The 24,926-nt window shown below is 41.7% G+C and overlaps 1 protein-coding gene across 3 annotated transcripts in view; it reads left to right on the top strand.

The window, feature by feature from the left end:
- The window catches only part of PEX5L (peroxisomal biogenesis factor 5 like), a 350,959-nt gene that overhangs the window by 263,717 nt on the left and 62,316 nt on the right, over positions 1-24,926 (top strand). The gene's annotated exons all lie outside the window — the stretch shown is intronic.

Here is a 24,926-nt window from a genome sequence, read left to right as displayed (position 1 = left end):
TTTTTACTAGGTGAATGATGTAGCATCTATTCTGTCGACTCCTGGGAGTTCAGTGTCACAAATCCCAGGAATCTTCAGGCACCATTTTTTAGTTATTGCGAGATTTCTGTCCTCAAAAGGAAGGAAGAGAGTAGAGGAGAGCAAATGCTATAGCTTCCCTGTTGTTTAGAGGTTGCTACAACTGCAGGAGAAATTTTTTGATGGCTCTGCCTTTGCTATAGCAACCTGCACACAAAAACTTTGTGGCACTGTGTGCATAGTGCGCAGGCAAGTGATTTAACAGTTCATCATGAGTAGGATACTGCTGCTTATCCTGGAAGAGAACAGGCACTGGGCACAGCTGCCCTTACTGAAAATGGCAGTGGACAAACCCCAGTTGAGTGCTGTGCTAATAATAGTCTGATTTGGAAATACACACTTCTTTTAAAAAATAAATCCCTAAATATCATTACTAATACTAATTTGTTTTCTTAACTTTTATTTTTTGACTGAAGTTCCTTTTTAAAGTACTTTTTTTTTTTTTTATGAAAAAGCCCTATGAGTTCTCCCACTGCCCTTTAGATGTTATACCAAAAATCAGACCCAGTTCAGCTCTCCTTTTTAGCTCTATAAATGCAAACACTGCCCAGCACAGCAAATAGCCAGGCAATGTACAGTGCTACTATGCTACTTCTGTGGTCTAAGTTTTGGCATATTTATAAGGAGGTGTGAAGGAAGCTATACAGGTATGTTCATACAAAAGTACACCCAAACTTTAAAACATTATATTATCTGCGTTCCAGTCCCAGACCTTACCAAAAGTATCAGACATTCATCAACCTCCTAGTTGCTTACTACTGCAATATGTCTGTAACAATCTGATTGTTATCAATTGATTGACTGTACAATGAAACTGTACGTTGTGACTGTCTCTGTCAGTCTAGACTTTAAAATTTTCACACTTACACATTTGTTTTAAAAGTACTGCTTACTACATACCATATAAACTAGGCCTAGATGTGCCTTCATCTCAAACTGTCCTACTAACTGGACAACCTCAACATGAGCTTCCGGAATTGGAAAGAGCCATTCACCTTCAACCACAAATGTTTTGTCTGTTTACAAACATTTTTATTTATTAAGAAATAGGCTGCAAAAACATAAGGTATACCATACAATAGAAAAAAAGGCACATCTGTAATTTTCATTCCAATAAGGTACACTTATGTAGAACATAAAGGTTAAGTACATGAGCAAGGTAGGCAGGGAGGTAGTCAGAGCAATAAGTCCACCAACAGAAAGATACTATCAATTAAATTATGAATGTTTATTGGGCAGACAGTAAGGGGTTTATTTACTAAAGCTGGCGAGTCCAAAATCAGACTCCCTTCTGCATAGAAACCAATCAGCTTCCAGGTTTCATTGCCAAAGCTTCATTGAACAAGCTGAGGTTAGAAGCTGATTGGTTTCTATGCAGAAGGGAGTCTGATTTTGGACTCTCCAGCTTTAGTAAATAAACCCCTAAATGTCTACGAGTTTTTTTTATGGGATTTTTTAAAAATTCAATTAGAATAAAGAGACGTAGATCATGTTCATTTTGCAAACTCACTCTTTACTTTACAAATTGAAATGTCACTTAGCTTTAAATGATGTAAAGCCAAACAAAATTTCACTTTGCAAAGAATATCCAATTGTATGCAAAGGAAAAAAATGAAATTTTGACTGCACATGATTGGATGATGAAGTGAGCACAGTGTTGCCTCTTTTACTTAAGCTAAATGAAAATTTACTTAGTACAATGAATATAGCCACTTTTTTTTTTATAAATCAACTCTACTGCTTCCTTCTAAGTGGTTAGTTTCCAGCACCATGTCTAGGCATTCTGTGAAATCTTGTTCATTTTTCCTTTTCCTTAACATGTCTCTAATATTAGTTACTGGAAAGATATTATATCATTTTTGTTATATGCTATAACCTGTCTCAATCCCTCTAACTGACCCAAAGTAACAGTTTAAGCACTGCATGAACAAAAAGCATTGAAAAATATGCAGTGCTTTGTTTCTTTGTTAACTTAGTGTGATAATGTTTAGGTTGGTTATTAAAAAAATTAAATGAATGAACCAATGGTTCAGAATTTTTCAGAAATAATGCCTTATTTCCAGAATAGCTGCAGACCAAATAGAAGAAAAACATAGATAGAGACAATGTTTGGGTTAATGCATTGCTTCAAGCTAGAAGGGACACTGTTTAAAATAAATATGAGAAAATGGTTTCATGGTAGCATAAAATTGAATGTGATAAGGCAAATCTGCTAAAAGACCAGAGCAATTTTCATCAAAAAATTATGCATGAGTATAATGTGTAAAAATGGGGAAAGGAGCTGAGGAACAAAAGAATACTTGTGCACCATAAAGTTGTTGTTTCTTTTTTCAAAGCTAAATTGACTAAAGTGGACATGCACTATAGTACCCCCCTTTCAAAATCTGAACACTTCGTTCTTAGTAAAATAATAGGTGGTAAAAGATATGCAGTTCTGTCTTTCTTACGAAAACTTTCATCGATCCCCCAGCAGTGGAAGTAAGAGGCAGGAGAAGTTTTGATAGGAGAGCAAGAGGAATGTTTGTGAAGATAGAGGAGGATTGATGGATTAGAGGAATTTACAGTTTTATTGTTTTAGAGGAGAGAAGAAGAAATATAGCAGAACTGATGACAGTTTGCATAAGGAAAGATGTTTGTGAGGCAGCTGGTGCTGATGTTTAATGTATATTGAGGGAATGTAAGACATATAGAATGTCCTACAATCCTTCCTCTCTTTAACCACTAGCCTACTGGGCACTTCTACCCCCTTCCTGCCCAGGCCAATTTTCAGATTTCAGCGCTGTCACAATTTGAATGACAATTGCACGGTCATGTAACACTGTACCCATATGACATTTTTATCATTTTTTTGAGACAGATAGAGCTTTCTTTTTGTGGTATTTAATCACCTCTGGGTTTTTTATTTTTTGCTAAACAAACCAAAAACCACTGAAAATTGTGAAAAAAAAACAACGTTTTTTCTTAGTTTTTGTAAATAAGTGATTTTTCTCCTTCACTAGTATGCGCTAATGAGGTTGCAGTGATGGGCACTGATAGGTGGCACTGATGGGCACTGATGAGGAGGCACTGGTAGGTGGCACTGATGGGCATTGACAGGCATCACTGATGGGCACTGAAAGGCAGCACTCATATAATCACTGATAGGCGGCACTGACTGGCACTGATAAGCTGCACTGACTGGCACTGATAGGCGGCACTGACTGGCACTGATAGCCAGAACTGACTGGTACTGATAGATGGCACTGACTGGCACTGATAGGTGACACTGAAAGGCAGCTCAGATGAGCACTGATACGTGGCATTGATGTGCACTGGTAGGCACTGATATGTGGCACTGATGGGCACTGGCAGGTGGCACTGATGAGCACTGACAGCTGGCATTGATGGACACTGACAGGTGGCACTGCTGGGGCTACACTGATCATCAGGTCACACTGATGTAGTGAGTTCCAGAGGATGGGGGAATGGGGATGGAGGATGGGGGAAGCCCTAGAGAAGTCCTGGAGACGGGCGTGGGAGGAGGAGACCAGGAAGCTGGAGAGTAGGAGGTCTTGTGAGGAGCGGAGAGTGCGTTTTGGGTGGTAGATGGATATGAACAGCTTTGTACGTCAATGTTAATATTTATAATTTTATGCGTTGGGCAATCAGAACCCAGTGGAGGGATTGGCAGAGGGGGGTGGCGGATACAGAGCGGTTGGTAAGGTGGATGAGTCTGGCCGCAGAATTCAGGATAGACTGAAGAGAGGATAGCCTGTGTTGGGGTAGGCTGGCGAGGAGGGAGTTACAGCAGTCAACTCGGGAGATGATAAGGGAGTGAATTAGTTGCTTTGTAGTTTCAGGAGTTAGGAACGTGCGTATTTTGGAGATGTTGCGGAGGAGGAGTCTGCATAAATTTGTCAGCGATTGGATCTGGGGCTGGAAAGACAGATTGGAGTCTAGAATGACACGTAGTACTCTGGCTTGCGGGGTGGGGCTGATGGTGGCGTTGTTAGTCGTGATGGTGAGGTCAGGGGGGGGGGGGCGCGGGCTGGGGGGAAAACTAGGAGCTTGGTTTTGGCAAGGTTTAATTTGAGGAAGTGGAGTGACATCCAATCTGATATGTTGTTCAGAAGGCTAGTGATTCGGGCGGAGACTGAAGGAGTGAGGCGAGGGGTAGAGAGATACATTTGAGTGTCATCAGCATAGAGATGGTAGTTGAAGCCGTGGGAGTGTATCAGTTGACCAAGGCAGGAGGTGTAGATGGAGAAGAGAAGGGGCCCGAGGACAGAACCTTGGGGGACCCCAACAGAGAGGGGGAGTGAGGGGTAGGTGGCAGCGTTATAGGTAACACTGAAGGAGCATTGAGATAGGAAGAGAGCCAGGAGAGAGCGGAGTCTCTGAGGCCAAAAGAGTACAGTTTTTTGAGCAGGAGGGGGAGGTCAACCGTGTCGAAAGCCGCGGAGAGGTCGAGGAGTAGTAGCACTGAGTAGTGGCCATTGGCTTTGGTGGTTAGCAGGTCGTTAGTGAGTTTGAGTAGGGCGGTTTTGGTGGAGTGTAGGGGACGGAAGCCAGACTGTAGGGGATCAAGGAGGTTGTTGTCGGTGAGGTGGGAGCTTAAGCAATTATAGGCTAAGCGCTCAAGGAGTTTGGATGAGAATGGCAACAGGAAGATGGGTCTAAGATTGTTTAGGTCGGTAGGATCCAGGGAGGGTTTGTTTAAGTATGGGAGTGATGTGCGCGTGCTTCAGGGGGGGAGGAGAATGTGCCAGTAGAGAGGGAGAGATTAAAGATGTGAGTGAGGGAGCGTAGGATGGAGGAGGAGGGAGATCGTAGGAGTTGTGAGGGGACAGGGTCAAGAGGGCAGGTGGTAAGGCGAGCTTCAGAGAAGATCTTAGTGACCTCTTCAGTGGTAGCAGGGTCAAAGGAGTGGAGTGTTGAGGGGGTTTTAGTGTGCAGAATGTGAGGTGGGGTGGAGGTCTGGACAGTGGCGATGTCGAAGGAGAGGAGAGGAGTGTTGAGGGGGTTTTCGTGTGAGGGATGCTAGGTGGGGCAAAAGTCTGAGCAGTGGTGATGTTCCTGCAAATTGCGTCGATCTTGCTTTGGAAGTGGTTAGCAATCTCGTGGGCGGTGAGTGAGGTACTGGGTGGAGGTGGGGGCAGAGAGAGCAGAGAGTTGAAGGTGGAGAAGAGCCGGCGAGGACTGGAGGAGAGGGTATTGATGAGGGTTACAAAGTAGGCTTGCTTGGCAGTGATCCTCAGGGGGGATTGGAGAGAATAGTAGGATGCAGTGGGCCTCAAATGAGGAGAAGGATAGAAAGGGAGGGTTAGGGGGGACTTGGAAGGTGCTCTGCGGTGACAGGAGCATACCAACCCCACCACCTTTTCGACAGGTGAGTGGGTCCAGGTGAGTGGGTCCAGGTAAGACCTCCATAGGAGAGTGCTGCAGGGGAGGTAGAGTCGGTGGTTTGGATCCAGGTTTCGGTGGTTGCCAGGAGGTTGAGGGAGCGGGAGACAATGAGGTCATGGATGGCGGTAAGTTTGTTGCAAACCGAACGGGCGTTCAGGAGTGCACACGAAAACAGAGTGGTGGTTTTAGGGAGCAGGGGGACTGGTATTAAGTTAAGGGGATTGCGGCAGTTCATGGAAGTAGGTAGGTGCCTTGTGGGTGAGTGAGGTGGAGGAGGACCAGGGTTTTGAGAGATGTCCCCTGTGGTTAGAAGGAGAAGAAGGGTAATAAAAGTGGCATGGGAGCGGGATGTACAAGAGCATGTGATTCTACCATTGGTGGCATTCGGGTCAGTGGGAGAGTGGAGTAACAGGAGGAGGTGGTGAGAGCCATAGAGGGGAGATGGAAGCAGTGAGGGTGCAATGTATAGTTGTTTGGGAGGAGCGGGGGGATAGAGAGAAGAGATTTTGGGGACGGAGGAGAAGAGTTCGAGGAGGAGGAGTACAGGTGGCATTTTAGGGAGGAAAACTAAGTGGTGGACAAGTGAGGTGGAAAGTCTCTCAGGGCACTTGGTTGTAGACAGTCGGCGTGTAGTGCCATATCTCGTGGCTGTACCGTTCCATGACAAGAGTTCTCGTGCTTAGGATCAGGGTGGGTAGAGTTCCGTTTGGCCAGTTGTGGTCAAGGGTAGTCAAGTTGCAAGTTCCAGTTTGTGTCAGGCCCAGGTGGAGGGGTGAGGTTTGACTTGAGAAGATGCAGGGTGGGCGTCAGCAGTGGAAGTATTTCTGGGGGTCGTCGGATGGGCTTCGGGTCAGGGCAGGGTTGCGCCGGGGTAGGCGATGGTAGGCCTCGCCAGGTCGAGATCATCTGTTGGGCTTGAGGAGATGCGAGGTGGACATCAAATGGGCTGCGGGTCAGGGCAGGGTTGTGCCGGGGTAGGCGATGGTAGGTCTCAGCAGGTCGAGATCGTCCGTTGGGCTCGGCAGGTCCGGGGTTTATTATCAAAGCTGAACCGCGCAAGCTGAAGTTACAACCTGATTGGCTACAATGCTCAGCTGCATCAGATTTTGCACTCTCTAGTTTTAGTAAATCCCCACCAAAGTGTCAATGATGAGGCCAACTATGCCCACCGCTACTTGATCTCTGATTGATTGTTCAAGCCCCTTGACTGTCTTTTCCAATGCCCAGGTGCAAAAATCTTCATAGCACCGCTTACCTTAGCAACTGACACCAAATCTCTACACTCTGTCCCAGCTATATTCCTACCACATGCAATAGGATAATGGCTTAGAACTTCTATCGCAAGTAAAATAAACCATGTATGTACCTCAGAACAAATGCTGTAGCCGCAAATTTGTGGTAATTAACTTGTGCAAAGTTCATGTGCCAGGGTATGCTATAGAATTTTCACTGTAAAGGACTGTGGTCTGTGGTGCAGTAGAGAATAGCACTGTGTGGTCACTAAGGTATGGAGAATTTTGGTGCTGAGACACACTCTTTGAGATCTGTGTTCTGAAAGCAGTTAAATGTGTGTGGCACATTATTATTATTATTATTATTATACAGTATTTATAAAGCGGCAATGGTTCGCTCAGCACTGTACATTACAAAGGGGGACAGAACATGTGACAGAACAATACCAATACAATGCAAAACATGAGGGCTCGAGGGCACATGTAGTATATTCACACTAAACTGTGCAAGGAGAAATCCTAACAGGTCAGATACACAGAATGTAAATGGATACTAACATTTATAGGTAAAGTTGATCCAGGGAATATCGGATTGCCTCTCGGGGGATCAGGAAGGAATTTTTTTCCCTGCAGGAGCAAATTGGATCATGCTTTGCTGGGTTATTTTTTTTGCCTTCCTCTGGATCAACTGTGGGTATAGGATTATAACTTTTTTTTTAAATGGTTGAACTGGATGGACTTTTGTCTTTTTTCAGACAGACTAACTATGTAACTATGTAACCTATATGGTGTCCATGCCACTGGCTGCTAGAAATGTTCTCATTCACAGGAGGTTCAGGTGCCTTCATGAAGATGAAGGGGATGGGTTTTGGCAGACTAACAGGAAATAATGGCTCAGAACAAACCACCTGGTCTTCAGGAAAGAACAACCTCACCTGCACAGTGCCTGGAGCATTTCTGTAGCCTCTGCACCAGTCCTGGAGAGGCTGACATAATGAGGTTGGTTTAATAAAGGAAAACAGGCTGTTCACTTTGCAGGGGAATGTTCCCCAGAGCTTGAAGAATTCAGTGCAATACTTGCAAAGTATGCAAAAAATACAAAGTCAAGTGCAAGAAACATTTTTAAAAACAGTATTTTGCATATGATTGCATGATAGCAGTTTAACAGACCTTCATCTCATTCACTAAGCTCTGGAGATAATTTCCTCGCAAAGTCAAAAGTCTATTTGCCTTTAGCAAATCAACCCCACTGTATCAAAGCTTTCCCCTTCTGCAGATTCATGATAATAGCAAGTGCAACAGGCAGTGGTCTAATCAAAAACACTATTTTTACTCCAATCAGACATTTCTAGCCTTCCAACCAGTTGGCCAAACCCAAGCTAGAGTCTCTCACAGTCTAAACTCTGTCCATGACTATATCCTTGGACCTTTTTTCAATATATATTATATATATGTGTGTGTGTATTTTCGTGACAGGCATCAATAATTTGTCCTTTGGGCAAAATTTATACTTCCCTGTGGAGTTTGTGCAACGGTGGAAAATAGCTTAGGATAAGCCTATCAGTTTATAAACTGCTGTTTCCTGAACAATGTGCCTCTTGCACATCTAGGTTTACAGATCTGACAGGCAAACATAGATTATGATCATGTCTACTATAATACATTTTACAAAGCTTAACGTAGTAGTAAACGTTCTGCGTGTTTTAGTTTAACACATTGAGCACAATAAGACAAACATTCCTCATTAAAGTATTTGTTAAAATTCTTATCCTAGCACTTGCAATTTACAAGTGTAGACAGTGTAGTATCAAGCCAGTCTGTTAGCTTGGAGAAAGAAGAGGAAAGGAGGAGTGAAGAGCAAGGGAGTGCCTTGCCATCTTAGGGCTCATGTACACGGGGCGTTTGGAAAACTCTTCTGAACTATGGAAGCTGACTGCTGGAAAATGTAGGTTAAAAAATGGCAGTTTAGCCGCGTTTGCATACCGCGTTTATGCGTATTTGCGTTTAGAAGTGTTTTTAAAAGATAACCTCAGGAGACCTTCCCAAATGCCCAGAATGCACTGAAAAATAGTAAATAACTAACTATTTCAGACATCTTGAAAGAAATAGAGCAGAATCAGAGAGAGAGCAGTATGTGTTGAGATGACCTGTCTTTTCTGGCTGTATTCACTATGGATCCCATCATGAGCATAATGCAGCACGTTCTACCATTTTTTCCTTCATGTGAAACCTGGAACTGACTGCGCTGGTGTACTAGGTCCATTTGAATATATGGAAAACGCTTTGCATGCATTTCTGATGATGAAAAAAGGCTCTGGACAGCATCTGGATATGGAACAGTTAAAAATCGCTTCTAAATGCAAACGCTTATAAACGCTGTTAACCGCGTTTACATGCATTTACAAGCATTTGGTGTTTGAAACACCGGTAAGATCTACTCCTGAACACAAGTTTGGTGCATTCAAAAAATGTAAACTCAACTGCCTGTAAACGACTGTAAACGACTATTAGTGCATGGACACATAGGAAAACATTAGGGAGAGTTCAGGGGCTGCTGAAAAAAATGCTGAATAGCTCCTAAACGTCAGTTTAGTAGCCGTCACCTAGCAGGGGTGGGCTGCGTTAAAGAAGACACATGGCTGAGCAACAGTGTCTGCCCCTAAACTGCTAAGCCATTTTTGCAAGAGTGGCTAAACACTATGTTTGACCCTCAGAGGAAGGCGAGCACACAGCCCTGGAGTGACATTGCTGTGGAATGACCTACTCTGTGGATGGCAGTAAGCCACAAAGATTATTTTTGTTTGAAGGACTATTATCTCGCTGCTGAGACAGTTTTATTTCTTTTTTGCTTGCAGAAAGCTGTTTTTGTTATCATTATTTGAAAAATAAAGACTGACCTTTCATTTCACATGTGTGAGCTTAATCCCCCAGAATATCACATAAGACATAACTCCCTGTATGAAAGGTGGCTCCATGATACGCTGCAAGAGAAAGGAGCCATCCTGAAGCTGTTAAACTGGGGCAGTTGTCATAACACCAGCTTAATCTGGAACATAGGCAAGAATTAAAAGATAAAGAAGCTGCATACTCAGTCAATTCTTTACACAAAGGTAAAAAACCTTCTCTGTGCAGCAGCTCCCCCAGCCACCCTAATACTCACCTAAGCCCCCTCTCGATCCAGCGATGTGCACTGGATCTTGACAATCCAAGGACTCCCTCTCCTCATTGACTGAGACAGCAGCTGGAGCCATTGGCTCCCACTGCTGTCAATCAAAGCCAGTGAGCCAAAGAGAAAAGAGAGGGACCAGGATCAAGCCATGGTTCTGTGTGTGAATGGACACATGGAACAGCAGGTGCCCCATAGCACTTTAAACATCATAAATGGTGACTGGCAAAGTGAGTGTCTTCCGGTGATCAGAATGACTGAATCATGCACTCACCAGATGCATAATTCAAATATGCATATAGATGGTATCCCGATATCCATACGCAGTTGTCTCATAAACGGATTTGGTCATCATCTAAGCGCAGCAGTCCATCCAAAGGATCCTCTTATAAATCATGTGTTGCCACACTAGGACACCCCTCAGCTGTCCCCTAAGAGACTCTGCAAGTTTTTGGACTCAGCAGGGTCCCAAGAAAAAAGCCAGGATGGTGTAATACCGTTTTAAAAAAGATTTATTGATCCAAAAGATAGACAAGAACTGCATAAATAGACTGACCATAAATTTGCATTAATTAGCATAAAAATCACCACCGCTCCATACGGTGGTAAATGTCTGGGATATGCTGCTCTTACCCTGACGCGTTTCGTGCCATGTGCACATATTCATAGGGAGTGTGTCAGCTAACCAGACATCTACTCCAAACCCTGTATTTATAGTATCTGGCGATCGTATAAGCGCGTCCGCCATTTTGCCGGCGTCCCCGCGCATGCGCGAAGCAGACATCGCTATGATGTCCGCAACTTAGTCCAGCGCCATTTTGTTGTGGTCTGCATTACCATCAACTACGATGCCAGAGACAAACACAGCTGTGCAGTGAATATATTATCGGCAATGAGCGGCTGTTTGTCAATATATACAGGGCTGGAAACAACACACAAAGAAATATACAATGAGAACACCTAACTGAATGTTATAAACACATGTATATAGATGCACATCCACATATCATAGTTCATTAAAACATTAAGTTAATAAATTAATATGTCTCCAGTATAAATATACAATAAATGCAATTACACCAATTACAGAAATAATACAAATAAAAACAAGATTAAAAATACATAAAAATAAATGGTATCCATATAAGCATGATTAGGCATATATCCGCAATGACCAAGAACCACAACATGATATACACGTAATGTATAATTAGACAATATATATGATTTATAAATGTTATTAAAAATATGTTATTGAAAAATCAAAGCAGACACAAGATTGCATTGTATCTGCAGATTAACCATAAATGGAAAAATACTTAATAAAAATGTAGAGGTAATAAGCGTAATTATGTGCAATCACACAAATAACAGTATAAAATAACAAGCCCACCAAATAGTAATGTAAAAAGATGTGTAAAAAACTGTCAATTAATAGCACATACAAATAATCAACCAAAGTCAGCTGTTATCGATAAAACTGTTGATATCAAACTCAACATTATGTCCTTTGGGATAAAAAGTGTCCAATTCATAAATCCACTTTGATTCTTTTTGTGAGACTGTTCTCTTTCTATTAGTTCCCCTCCAATGAGTTGTAACAATATCTATACCAGCAAAAGTCAATAAAGTGGGGTCATTATTGTGGAATAAACGAAAATGTTTAGACAAGGAATGTTCCTTATTCCCCCTCTTAACATTGCTGACATGCTCTCTCAAACGATCCTTTAATTTCCTCGTAGTTCTCCCGATATATTGTTTATTACACGGGCACTGTAATAAGTAGACCACAAATCTACTATTGCATGTGATGAAACCATCAATATTATAATGTCTTCCTGTAACTGCTGAATTAAAAGTGCTGGTGCTCCTTTTTCTAATTCCGTTACACCTACAGATGATACATTTGTTACATGGAAAGAATCCTTTAAGCTCCGAGAAGAAGGAAAAACTAGTGGGGGGATTAACCACGTTAGGGGCTAACTTGTCTCGCAGTGTTGGTGCCTTTCTAAATGTTATTTCAGGCTTATCAGGCAGAAAATCTGCTAAAACAGGGTCGGCTTTTAATATTTTCCAGTTAGCCTTAATTATTTTGGAGACAGCCTTATGTTGAATGGAAAAGCCAGTTATAAATGGGCATACTTTCTGTTGTTTCTGCTTATTAGTCCCATATAGAATAGAGTCTCTCTCTAAATGAGTAACCTCCTTGATAGTGTTATCCAGTTTGTTCCCATCATAACCCTTTTCCAAAAAACGTTCCTTGAGGATAGAAGCTTGATGGAGAAAAGTATTTTGATCAGTGCAATTTCTCCTGATCCTCAGGAACTGACTTTTGGGTATGTTGCTCAACCACATAGGGTGGTGGCAACTGTCGAGGGGGATGTAGCTATTTCTGTCAGTAACCTTGAAAAAGGTTTCAGTAACAATCCTCCCTTCATAATTAACCAAGGTTAAATCTAAAAAATGGATGCTAGTTGTGCTATACTCAAATGTGAGCTTAATGTTAAGTGAGTTAAAATTCAAAGTGTTAAAAAAGTTCAATAACGCTTGTTCCTCACCGTTCCAAATTAAAAATATATCGTCGATATATCGTCTATAAAACAAAAGCTCTGGCCAATCTCTTCCATATATCATGTCTTCCTCCCACCTAGACATGAAGAGATTGGCCAGGCTGGGAGCAAACTTCGCTCCCATTGCAACCCCCTTAGTCTGTAAATAAAACTGGTTATTAAACCAAAAGTAGTTCTTGGTCATTGTGAATTGCAACAACTCCAGAATAAAATCTTTCTGTGAACTCGACATCCCATTAAAATCATCAAGATAGAACTTCACTGCTTCCATACCATCTAAATGGTCAATATTAGTGTACAATGATGTAACGTCAGCAGTCACTAAAAAAGTATCACATTTAATGCTGATGTTATTAATATCCTGTAAAACCTGTTTTGTGTCGCGTAAATACGAGGGGGTGCCAGTGACTAGAGGTTGTAAAAAATGATCGATGTATTCACCCGCTCTAGAACCCAATGAACCGATGCCACTGATGATCGGTCTTCCCGGAGGATTAGTCATACTCTTGTGTATTTTAGGTAAAATGTAGAGTATGGGTAACTTCGGTGCAGAGGGACATAAAAAATCTTTCTCTTTTTTGTTTATGACCTTATTATCATAACCTTTATTTAAAATAGTTTTTAATGATTTTTTATATGAATAAAGTGGGTTTTTAGACAAAAGAGAATAGGTATCATTATCACTTAAAATATTGTTAACCTCATTAATATAATCAGTTTTGGATAAGACCACGACACCTCCCCCCTTATCTGCTGGTCTAATCACCAGATCTTTATTTTCCAACAGAGTGTCCATGGCTTTCTTACAGGCTATATTGGTTCTCGCTTTCTTTACTTCCAGTGTGCCAAGGTCCTTTAAGACAGTGTCACGGAAAGCATTGATATAAGTCAATGATTGTACAGGAGGATTAAACAACGAAGCATTTCTCAAATGAGAAGGAATGCTAGTGTTCGGAGGGTCATTACGTACAATAGGATTGGTCAAAAAATACTTTTTAAGAGTTAATTTTCTGACATATTTCCTAATATCGATGTAAGTTTGAAATTTACTAAGAGATGCTGTGGGTGCATATTTTAGGCCTTTACCAAGAAGGTTGAGTTCATCTGGTGATAATTCCGTATTGCTGAGATTAAAAATGCCCAATTCATTTACATCTTTCTTTTTTTGGGATTTATTGACCCTCTGGCCTCCTCTTTTTCCTCTCCGTGGGCGCTCCTTTTTTGTGCCCGTCCTGGGCCTAAAAAAGGCTGCTGTGTCTGTTTACCCTCATTATGTTGGTTACCGGAATGGGAGGGGCCAGTTTGTGGGGTCCTAGGTTGCTCATAATAAGGTCTGTAACCAGGTTTTTTGAAATTACGACCATTTTTTCTTTTATTCCTTGGGATGTAAGATTTATAATGATGTTGGTAATAGTTATCATTATTATCGCCATTGTAATAGTATGGTCTTGGATGATAATTATCCCTTTGTTGTTGCCAATTAGGGTGCCAATTATTGCTTCGTGAGCCTATATTGTAATCAGCCATAGGGTTCAGAGTATCATACCTATTTGATGTAGGTACATTAAATTCAATGCGCTGTTTTACAGGTGTCTCATAGTAATTATTATTACTTTTATTACTTTTAGGTGGATAACCTCTGTTGTTGCGGGGGAATTTGGAAGGTTTGTTTAAAGGAGTAGCAAGAGGTGTGGGTGGAACAGGTGTATTAACCTCATCCTTTTGCCACCTAAAAACATAATCCTCCTGATAATCTTTTACATCCCTAGCATACTTCTTTCGTTTTTTAACCCTTTGTTCATTTTCTAAATGTTCCATATATGTTTTTAATCGATCAGATTCTGACTTATAATCGTCTTTATCTTTATACGATATAAGCTGTTCTTTAAGTTTATTGATCTCTGTATCCAGGTAGGAAAGTTTCTTTTTCTTTCTGGATATAAGGAATTTCAATAATTCGATGCCAGAATTGTTGAAAAATTGGAACCATTCGGTTGAACTGTTAATGTCCTCATGTTCCGGAGGTACATCCCAACGCAGGGATCTCGGGACCATTTTTTCTTTGACATATCTGTCCAAGAATGATATATCCCATAACGTTCTAATTTCAGCAGAGGTAAGATTTTTTAGATGAACGAATAAACCTTTCAAATCAAATTGTTCAATGGGTGTAGAGAATACATCATCTGATATGATGGATCTCATTGATCTAATATCAAAAATATCCGCCATTATTAGACTAAATCAATAAGGTAAAGTAAATATGGATCTAGCTGCTACAACTTAATTGGTAATAAAACAAATCAAAAAGTAAAGATAAAGTGAGCGCTAGATGGAAAAGCTGCTATGCGCCAATAAGTACCAAAAAACTTAAAAAGACATATAAAAGAGAAGGGCGCAGCGCTAAAACACAATATGATTAAACCATATACATATAAATGGTGACAAAGTGCAAAAAACTGTGCATAAGAATGGTGATAGTCCTTTAAACATCATAAATGGTGACTGGCAAAGTGAGTGTCTTCCGGTGATCAGAATGACTGAATCATGCACTCACCAGATGCATAATTCAAATATGCATATAGATGGTATCCCGATATCCATACGCAGTTGTCTCATAAACGGATTTGGTCATCATCTAAGCGCAGCAGTCCATCCAAAGGATCCTCTTATAAATCATGTGTTGCCACACTAGGACACCCCTCAGCTGTCCCCTAAGAGACTCTGCAAGTTTTTGGACTCAGCAGGGTCCCAAGAAAAAAGCCAGGATGGTGTAATACCGTTTTAAAAAAGATTTATTGATCCAAAAGATAGACAAGAACTGCATAAATAGACTGACCATAAATTTGCATTAATTAGCATAAAAATCACCACCGCTCCATACGGTGGTAAATGTCTGGGATATGCTGCTCTTACCCTGACGCGTTTCGTGCCATGTGCACATATTCATAGGGAGTGTGTCAGCTAACCAGACATCTACTCCAAACCCTGTATTTATAGTATCTGGCGATCGTATAAGCGCGTCCGCCATTTTGCCGGCGTCCCCGCGCATGCGCGAAGCAGACATCGCTATGATGTCCGCAACTTAGTCCAGCGCCATTTTGTTGTGGTCTGCATTACCATCAACTACGATGCCAGAGACAAACACAGCTGTGCAGTGAATATATTATCGGCAATGAGCGGCTGTTTGTCAATATATACAGGGCTGGAAACAACACACAAAGAAATATACAATGAGAACACCTAACTGAATGTTATAAACACATGTATATAGATGCACATCCACATATCATAGTTCATTAAAACATTAAGTTAATAAATTAATATGTCTCCAGTATAAATATACAATAAATGCAATTACACCAATTACAGAAATAATACAAATAAAAACAAGATTAAAAATACATAAAAATAAATGGTATCCATATAAGCATGATTAGGCATATATCCGCAATGACCAAGAACCACAACATGATATACACGTAATGTATAATTAGACAATATATATGATTTATAAATGTTATTAAAAATATGTTATTGAAAAATCAAAGCAGACACAAGATTGCATTGTATCTGCAGATTAACCATAAATGGAAAAATACTTAATAAAAATGTAGAGGTAATAAGCGTAATTATGTGCAATCACACAAATAACAGTATAAAATAACAAGCCCACCAAATAGTAATGTAAAAAGATGTGTAAAAAACTGTCAATTAATAGCACATACAAATAATCAACCAAAGTCAGCTGTTATCGATAAAACTGTTGATATCAAACTCAACATTATGTCCTTTGGGATAAAAAGTGTCCAATTCATAAATCCACTTTGATTCTTTTTGTGAGACTGTTCTCTTTCTATTAGTTCCCCTCCAATGAGTTGTAACAATATCTATACCAGCAAAAGTCAATAAAGTGGGGTCATTATTGTGGAATAAACGAAAATGTTTAGACAAGGAATGTTCCTTATTCCCCCTCTTAACATTGCTGACATGCTCTCTCAAACGATCCTTTAATTTCCTCGTAGTTCTCCCGATATATTGTTTATTACACGGGCACTGTAATAAGTAGACCACAAATCTACTATTGCATGTGATGAAACCATCAATATTATAATGTCTTCCTGTAACTGCTGAATTAAAAGTGCTGGTGCTCCTTTTTCTAATTCCGTTACACCTACAGATGATACATTTGTTACATGGAAAGAATCCTTTAAGCTCCGAGAAGAAGGAAAAACTAGTGGGGGGATTAACCACGTTAGGGGCTAACTTGTCTCGCAGTGTTGGTGCCTTTCTAAATGTTATTTCAGGCTTATCAGGCAGAAAATCTGCTAAAACAGGGTCGGCTTTTAATATTTTCCAGTTAGCCTTAATTATTTTGGAGACAGCCTTATGTTGAATGGAAAAGCCAGTTATAAATGGGCATACTTTCTGTTGTTTCTGCTTATTAGTCCCATATAGAATAGAGTCTCTCTCTAAATGAGTAACCTCCTTGATAGTGTTATCCAGTTTGTTCCCATCATAACCCTTTTCCAAAAAACGTTCCTTGAGGATAGAAGCTTGATGGAGAAAAGTATTTTGATCAGTGCAATTTCTCCTGATCCTCAGGAACTGACTTTTGGGTATGTTGCTCAACCACATAGGGTGGTGGCAACTGTCGAGGGGGATGTAGCTATTTCTGTCAGTAACCTTGAAAAAGGTTTCAGTAACAATCCTCCCTTCATAATTAACCAAGGTTAAATCTAAAAAATGGATGCTAGTTGTGCTATACTCAAATGTGAGCTTAATGTTAAGTGAGTTAAAATTCAAAGTGTTAAAAAAGTTCAATAACGCTTGTTCCTCACCGTTCCAAATTAAAAATAGACGATATATCGACGATATATTTTTAATTTGGAACGGTGAGGAACAAGCGTTATTGAACTTTTTTAACACTTTGAATTTTAACTCACTTAACATTAAGCTCACATTTGAGTATAGCACAACTAGCATCCATTTTTTAGATTTAACCTTGGTTAATTATGAAGGGAGGATTGTTACTGAAACCTTTTTCAAGGTTACTGACAGAAATAGCTACATCCCCCTCGACAGTTGCCACCACCCTATGTGGTTGAGCAACATACCCAAAAGTCAGTTCCTGAGGATCAGGAGAAATTGCACTGATCAAAATACTTTTCTCCATCAAGCTTCTATCCTCAAGGAACGTTTTTTGGAAAAGGGTTATGATGGGAACAAACTGGATAACACTATCAAGGAGGTTACTCATTTAGAGAGAGACTCTATTCTATATGGGACTAATAAGCAGAAACAACAGAAAGTATGCCCATTTATAACTGGCTTTTCCATTCAACATAAGACTGTCTCCAAAATAATTAAGGCTAACTGGAAAATATTAAAAGCCGACCCTGTTTTAGCAGATTTTCTGCCTGATAAGCCTGAAATAACATTTAGAAAGGCACCAACACTGCGAGACAAGTTAGCCCCTAACGTGGTTAATCCCCCCACTAGTTTTTCCTTCTTCTCGGAGCTTAAAGGATTCTTTCCATGTAACAAATGTATCATCTGTAGGTGTAACGGAATTAGAAAAAGGAGCACCAGCACTTTTAATTCAGCAGTTACAGGAAGACATTATAATATTGATGGTTTCATCACATGCAATAGTAGATTTGTGGTCTACTTATTACAGTGCCCGTGTAATAAACAATATATCGGGAGAACTACGAGGAAATTAAAGGATCGTTTGAGAGAGCATGTCAGCAATGTTAAGAGGGGGAATAAGGAACATTCCTTGTCTAAACATTTTCGTTTATTCCACAATAATGACCCCACTTTATTGACTTTTGCTGGTATAGATATTGTTACAACTCATTGGAGGGGAACTAATAGAAAGAGAACAGTCTCACAAAAAGAATCAAAGTGGATTTATGAATTGGACACTTTTTATCCCAAAGGACATAATGTTGAGTTTGATATCAACAGTTTTATCGATAACAGCTGACTTTGGTTGATTATTTGTATGTGCTATTAATTGACAGTTTTTTACACATCTTTTTACATTACTATTTGGTGGGCTTGTTATTTTATACTGTTATTTGTGTGATTGCACATAATTACGCTTATTACCTCTACATTTTTATTAAGTATTTTTCCATTTATGGTTAATCTGCAGATACAATGCAATCTTGTGTCTGCTTTGATTTTTCAATAACATATTTTTAATAACATTTATAAATCATATATATTGTCTAATTATACATTACGTGTATATCATGTTGTGGTTCTTGGTCATTGCGGATATATGCCTAATCATGCTTATATGGATACCATTTATTTTTATGTATTTTTAATCTTGTTTTTATTTGTATTATTTCTGTAATTGGTGTAATTGCATTTATTGTATATTTATACTGGAGACATATTAATTTATTAACTTAATGTTTTAATGAACTATGATATGTGGATGTGCATCTATATACATGTGTTTATAACATTCAGTTAGGTGTTCTCATTGTATATTTCTTTGTGTGTTGTTTCCAGCCCTGTATATATTGACAAACAGCCGCTCATTGCCGATAATATATTCACTGCACAGCTGTGTTTGTCTCTGGCATCGTAGTTGATGGTAATGCAGACCACAACAAAATGGCGCTGGACTAAGTTGCGGACATCATAGCGATGTCTGCTTCGCGCATGCGCGGGGACGCCGGCAAAATGGCGGACGCGCTTATACGATCGCCAGATACTATAAATACAGGGTTTGGAGTAGATGTCTGGTTAGCTGACACACTCCCTATGAATATGTGCACATGGCACGAAACGCGTCAGGGTAAGAGCAGCATATCCCAGACATTTACCACCGTATGGAGCGGTGGTGATTTTTATGCTAATTAATGCAAATTTATGGTCAGTCTATTTATGCAGTTCTTGTCTATCTTTTGGATCAATAAATCTTTTTTAAAACGGTATTACACCATCCTGGCTTTTTTCTTGGGACCCTGCTGAGTCCAAAAACTTGCAGAGTCTCTTAGGGGACAGCTGAGGGGTGTCCTAGTGTGGCAACACATGATTTATAAGAGGATCCTTTGGATGGACTGCTGCGCTTAGATGATGACCAAATCCGTTTATGAGACAACTGCGTATGGATATCGGGATACCATCTATATGCATATTTGAATTATGCATCTGGTGAGTGCATGATTCAGTCATTCTGATCACCGGAAGACACTCACTTTGCCAGTCACCATTTATGATGTTTAAAGGACTATCACCATTCTTATGCACAGTTTTTTGCACTTTGTCACCATTTATATGTATATGGTTTAATCATATTGTGTTTTAGCGCTGCGCCCTTCTCTTTTATATGTCTTTTTAAGTTTTTTGGTACTTATTGGCGCATAGCAGCTTTTCCATCTAGCGCTCACTTTATCTTTACTTTTTGCCCCATAGCACTGCCAGGACAGCCTGTGGTGGACCCAAGAAGAGGAGGATCCAGCCTGCGCTGTGCAAAACCACTGCACACAGCAGGTAAGTATAGTCATGTTTGTTTTTTAAAAAAAAAGTAAATTAAGCCTTTAACCACTTCCCGCCCGGCCAATAGGAAAATGACGGCCGGGCGGGACTCTCGTCGATCCAGGTGGGCGTCATATGACGTCCTTCCTGGATTGCACCTTGCAAATGCCTGCAGGTCCCGCTGTGGCGAGATCTGTCACTGGCTGTGTACCTCAGACACAGCGAATGACAGATCTGTGTACCAGCCCGTTGCCAGTACCATGTGATCTGCTGTGACCAATCACAGCAGGTCACATGACAGTTGTAAACAATGGATGGCTTCAGGGGCGGACTGACCATTTGGAAACTTGGGAACATTGCCCGAGGGCCCGGGGTCAGTAGGGGGCCCCATGAGATGCCCCTGGTACCTTTTTCATAGGCTTTTTTGAGTTTGGGCCCCATGATCCCCTATTGCCCGGGGGCCCCATGAGTTGTCAGTCCACCCCTGGATGGCTTCCTTTCATGCCATCCATTGTATACAAGTGTGTCTTGCTGTGAATGGTCACAGTGATCACATGCACAGGCTGGTCCAATCACACTGTTCCTCGGCGATTGCTGGGTGGTGGTAGAGGATCTCCAGCCGGGATCTGGTGATTGACATCTGTAGCCACCAATGGCTGCGCAGGTAGGGCAGCGTGCATGCTCCCCCTACCCGGAAATGCAAACTCTCATATATATACGTGATTTTGCACAGTCTTGCCGCACTGTAGCAGCAGTCCTGCTAGAGATACATTCACAGAGAAATCCCTCCTTCACCTTCCCCCTCTGCCTGCATTGGTCAGTCCGTATTGAAGGGGCATGGTTACCCAAAGGCCGGTCAGTTGCAGGAGCAGTTCTTTACACCAGTTCACCACTTTCTGGGCAGCTGTCCAGTCAGCGCTCACCTTTCATCCTAAATGCTGTCAGACTGCAGCAAAGGGCATCGCTCTCCTATTGGTTGTTTGCAACCCCCGGCCACTGATTGGTACAGAGAAGAGGAGGTCGGCGGGGTTGGGTTCCCCAGGAAGTATATGCTTGCCATACTGACCTGAACATCCTGTATAGACTGTCCAGGTGTTACACGGATCTGAGTGAAGGGCTGGGAGGCTGACTGAGTTCACTGAGCAGGTGGGTGATGTTATCTCTGTCTTCCATGATCCCTCCTTACAAATCTCTCGCTAGTAGTAGTAGCAGGCTGCTGTGCAATGAACTCTGCCTAGTGTATATGTGTAGGTCAATGGAAAGGATGTGGGGGCAGCAGGAGAGAGGATAGTGGGGGGGGGTGGGCAGGAGGGAACATTATAGCATGAGGAGCCATGAAGGGACAGGGTAGCACAGGGGGGCAGGAGGGGACAGTATAGCACTGGGGGGGCAGGAGGGGACAGTATAGCACAGGAGGGGACAGTATAGTACAGGAGGGACCAGTATAGTACAGGGGGCAGGAGGGAACATTAGAGTATGGGGGGGGGCAGGAGAGGACAGTAAAGCATGGGTGGGGGGGCAGGAGGGGACAGTAGAGCACAGGGGGGCCAGGAGGGAATGGTATAGCATAGCATAGAAAGAAGGGCCAGGAGGGAACAGTATAGCACAGGGAGGCCAGAAGGGAACAATATAGCACAGGGAGAGCACAGGAGGGAACAGTATAGCATAGGGGGGGGGGGGGGGGGGCAAGAGGGAACAGTATAGCCACACCCAAGACACCCACTTCAAGCACCCCTTGTTCATTTCTCCTGCTTATGGAACCACACCCATAGTAAATGAATGCCCCAACCCTAATTAACATGATTCTCTGCCTACAGCAGCTTTCTGGACACACAGGAAAAAGTGTTCCTAAAAACATTTTTGATATGTTGGCAACTATGTAGATATAAAAGCAGGATTGTATCTAGTTATGCATGCATTAAAAATAATGACATTATTATATTGTATAACTAGCATTGGTACATGAGTCTTGATATCAGCCTTGTGTAATTCTCCTGAACCGCAGCACTTAGAATAGAATGGAAAAGGAAGCATTGAGATCCAGTCCAAACTCTATTGCTTTGCATAGGTGTGCTGTCAGATTAACAATGACATGCTTTTAGGAAGGAGAACACATTGGTGACTTCATTTGTGTGCTTCTGTTTCATCAGTATCCGGTCATTGGCTGGATCAGGTCTTTGACCAAGGCTGTATTGCTTTACTGACTGTGCTGTCTGCAATTACCCGGATCATAGGATTGGCTGAATAAAATCCCAAATCTCTGCAATATAAAAATTGTAGTTCAAAGTCTGGTGACACACCTTGCAAGTGCACTTCTAGATAGGCGTGATTCAGTGCAACATACACATAGAAAATTGTCTTGGAAAACAAATTTCTTGTCTGATTTTTTTGTGAATTGTGGTTAGTTGCTTGCTCATTCAAAATGAATGGCACAATGCACATAAACCTGCATGCAGTAATGCAAAGCACTAGACAGCTGTGAAGGGAACCTAAAGGTTTGCCTATAACTGTGGGCAGCCAGGCAGGTGCCCATTAGCATGCAGCTTCTATAGAACCTGGTCACTAGGGAAGAACTACTCTACTACAATTGTTACCAGACTACTGTGCTTTAGGTGGGAGGGCCATGGGTCTTCAGCAGCCGTCTGCAGTACCAGCCCGGGGACACCTCCAGCCACTCACCTGTGGTGTCAGCCGGGGGGTTGACCAAGTTATCCCCCTGTGTACCTACACTGGACTGCACTGTGGGAGACACTGTTGTGGGTGCTAAGCAAAAGTAGCTGTTTAGGTACTGGACTATTTCATGAAAAAGTCGCTGCTCTCTAGGATCGGTGGCTGTAGAGCCTTAAAAAGGCTGTGCAGTACTTCCACCAAGGGTCTATCTGGAGTCTCAGAGACATAGCTCCTGTTTTTACAGCTTCTTACAGTTCTTCATCTAACAGTGTTCTGTACTGTATGCACTCCCTTTTGCCATTTTGACCCTGCCTGAATAGCTAATCCTACTCTGCACATATTTAATAAAGTTCAAGTTAAAGCTACCCTCTGCCTGATCATTTAGCCAACTTCCTCTACCTGTAACACATAGTTCACGAGTTTAGTAAACAGAGTAAAATGATAAAGTACTACCGGTTTACAGGTAGGTGTGCTTAGGATGGCCAGGACTAAGAAAAAACAAATTAAAAAAAGTTTTTTCGTGTAAATATGAAGTACTGAATTTTTTCACAAGTGTATCTGTTTCTATCTCTCTTCTCTCTCATATATATATATATATATATATATATATATATATATATATATATATTTATTTTTTTGAAAGCGAAAGTGATGTAACATTCTTTTGCTTTTGTTGTGTGATTAGACACCTAGTTAACAGGTGGGAAGCCTTACTTTCATCATTCACTGTGTGCATTGCTGGTAATATGGAGTCATGTCAGCGCTTACTGAGCTTCAAAGAGGGCAAATTGTTGGTGCCCCCTTAGCTGGTGCCTCTATGGCTGAATTGCCAATTTATTTGCCATGTCGCAAGGTATCAAAGGTTTTGACAGTTTATACAGTTTCTGAGAAAACATTGTCTGATAAGCATAGGCACGGTCATCATGGTCAACTGATTGAAAGAGACAAAATGACATTGCACAGGATTGTGACCTGAAATAAGAAAACAACTGCTGCAAAATTGACTGCAGAGCTCAATCTCAGTCCCTTGAAGACTGAAATTTTCACTCTACAGTGAATGATGAAAGTGAGGCTTCACACTTGTTAGCTAGGTGTCTCATCACATAGCAGAAGCAAAAGAATATTACATCACTTACACTTTCAATACAAAACATGTCATCACTTTTACACCTGCAAAATATTTAGTGTTTCCATTTTTTTGTCCAACCCCTGTATATATATTTATTTATTTATTTAGTAAAAATTGTTTTCATTTTTAAAATTGTTGCACTTTTGTGCTGTGCTCAGGATTGACATTAGAGATGAGCGAAGTATTCAAAAATTCGATTCGGCTGATTCGGCGAATTCGCGGAATAAATTTGATTCGAGTCGAATATATTCGCTGCGAATTTAACTTATAAAAAGGGTGTTTCTAGGCTTCAGAGAGCCTTTATATTAGTGCAGAACACTGTACCTTTAATTTAAATGCCCTTGGAGTCTGCTGGGGAACAGAAATAATACTGTCAGTCAGTATGACATGCAGATGAGTGCTGTCGATCTTAGAATCACCGCACACTTCACTCATTTGGGCAGTCACGGGGCCAAAACCAGAGTGTGGAGCCACAGTGTGGCGGTGGAGGCAGCAGCAATGGGAGGCCATACAGCACCCTATGACAAAATGGAACCCACCAGCAGTGTGAGGAGACCTGAAAGTGGCACATGGCAGAGTGTGACGGTGGAGACAGCAGCAATGGGAGGCCGTACAGGGACCCATGAGACACTCTGGACCTGGCAGCAGCATGAGGAGGCGGTACAGGGGCCCATGACAGATTACGGGCCTGGCAGCAGCATAAAGAGTCGGTACGGGGGCCCATGGCAATTACGGGCCTGGCAGCAGCAATGGGAGGCCCGTAATCTGCCAGCACCCTATGACAAAATGGAACCCACCAGCAGTGTGAGGAGACCTGAAAGTGGCACATGGCAGAGTGTGGTGATGGAGACAGCAGCAATGGGAGGCCGTACAGGGACCCATGAGACACTTTGGACCTAGCAGCAGCATGAGGAGTCGGTACGGGGGCCCATGGCAGATTACGGGCCTGGCAGCAGCAATGGGAGGCCCGTAATCTGCCAGCACCCTATGACAAAATGGAACCCACCAGCAGTGTGAGGAGACCTGAAAGTGGCACATGGCAGAGTGTGGCGATGGAGACAGCAGCAATGGGAGGCCGTAGGGACCCATGAGACACTCTGGACCTGGCAGCAGCATGAGGAGTCGGTACTAGGGCCCACGGCAGATTACGGGCCTGGCAGCAGCAATGGGAGGCCCATAATCTGCCAGCACCC

The sequence above is a fragment of the Staurois parvus genome, unplaced genomic scaffold, assembly GCF_062004578.1.
Source record: "Staurois parvus isolate SC_StPar_1 unplaced genomic scaffold, SC_StPar_1.0 ptg000155l, whole genome shotgun sequence".
In the NCBI taxonomy this organism is placed as follows: Eukaryota; Metazoa; Chordata; class Amphibia; order Anura; family Ranidae; genus Staurois; species Staurois parvus.
Note: the sequence above shows the minus strand (reverse complement) of the source record. Positions and strands in the feature narration are given on the sequence as shown.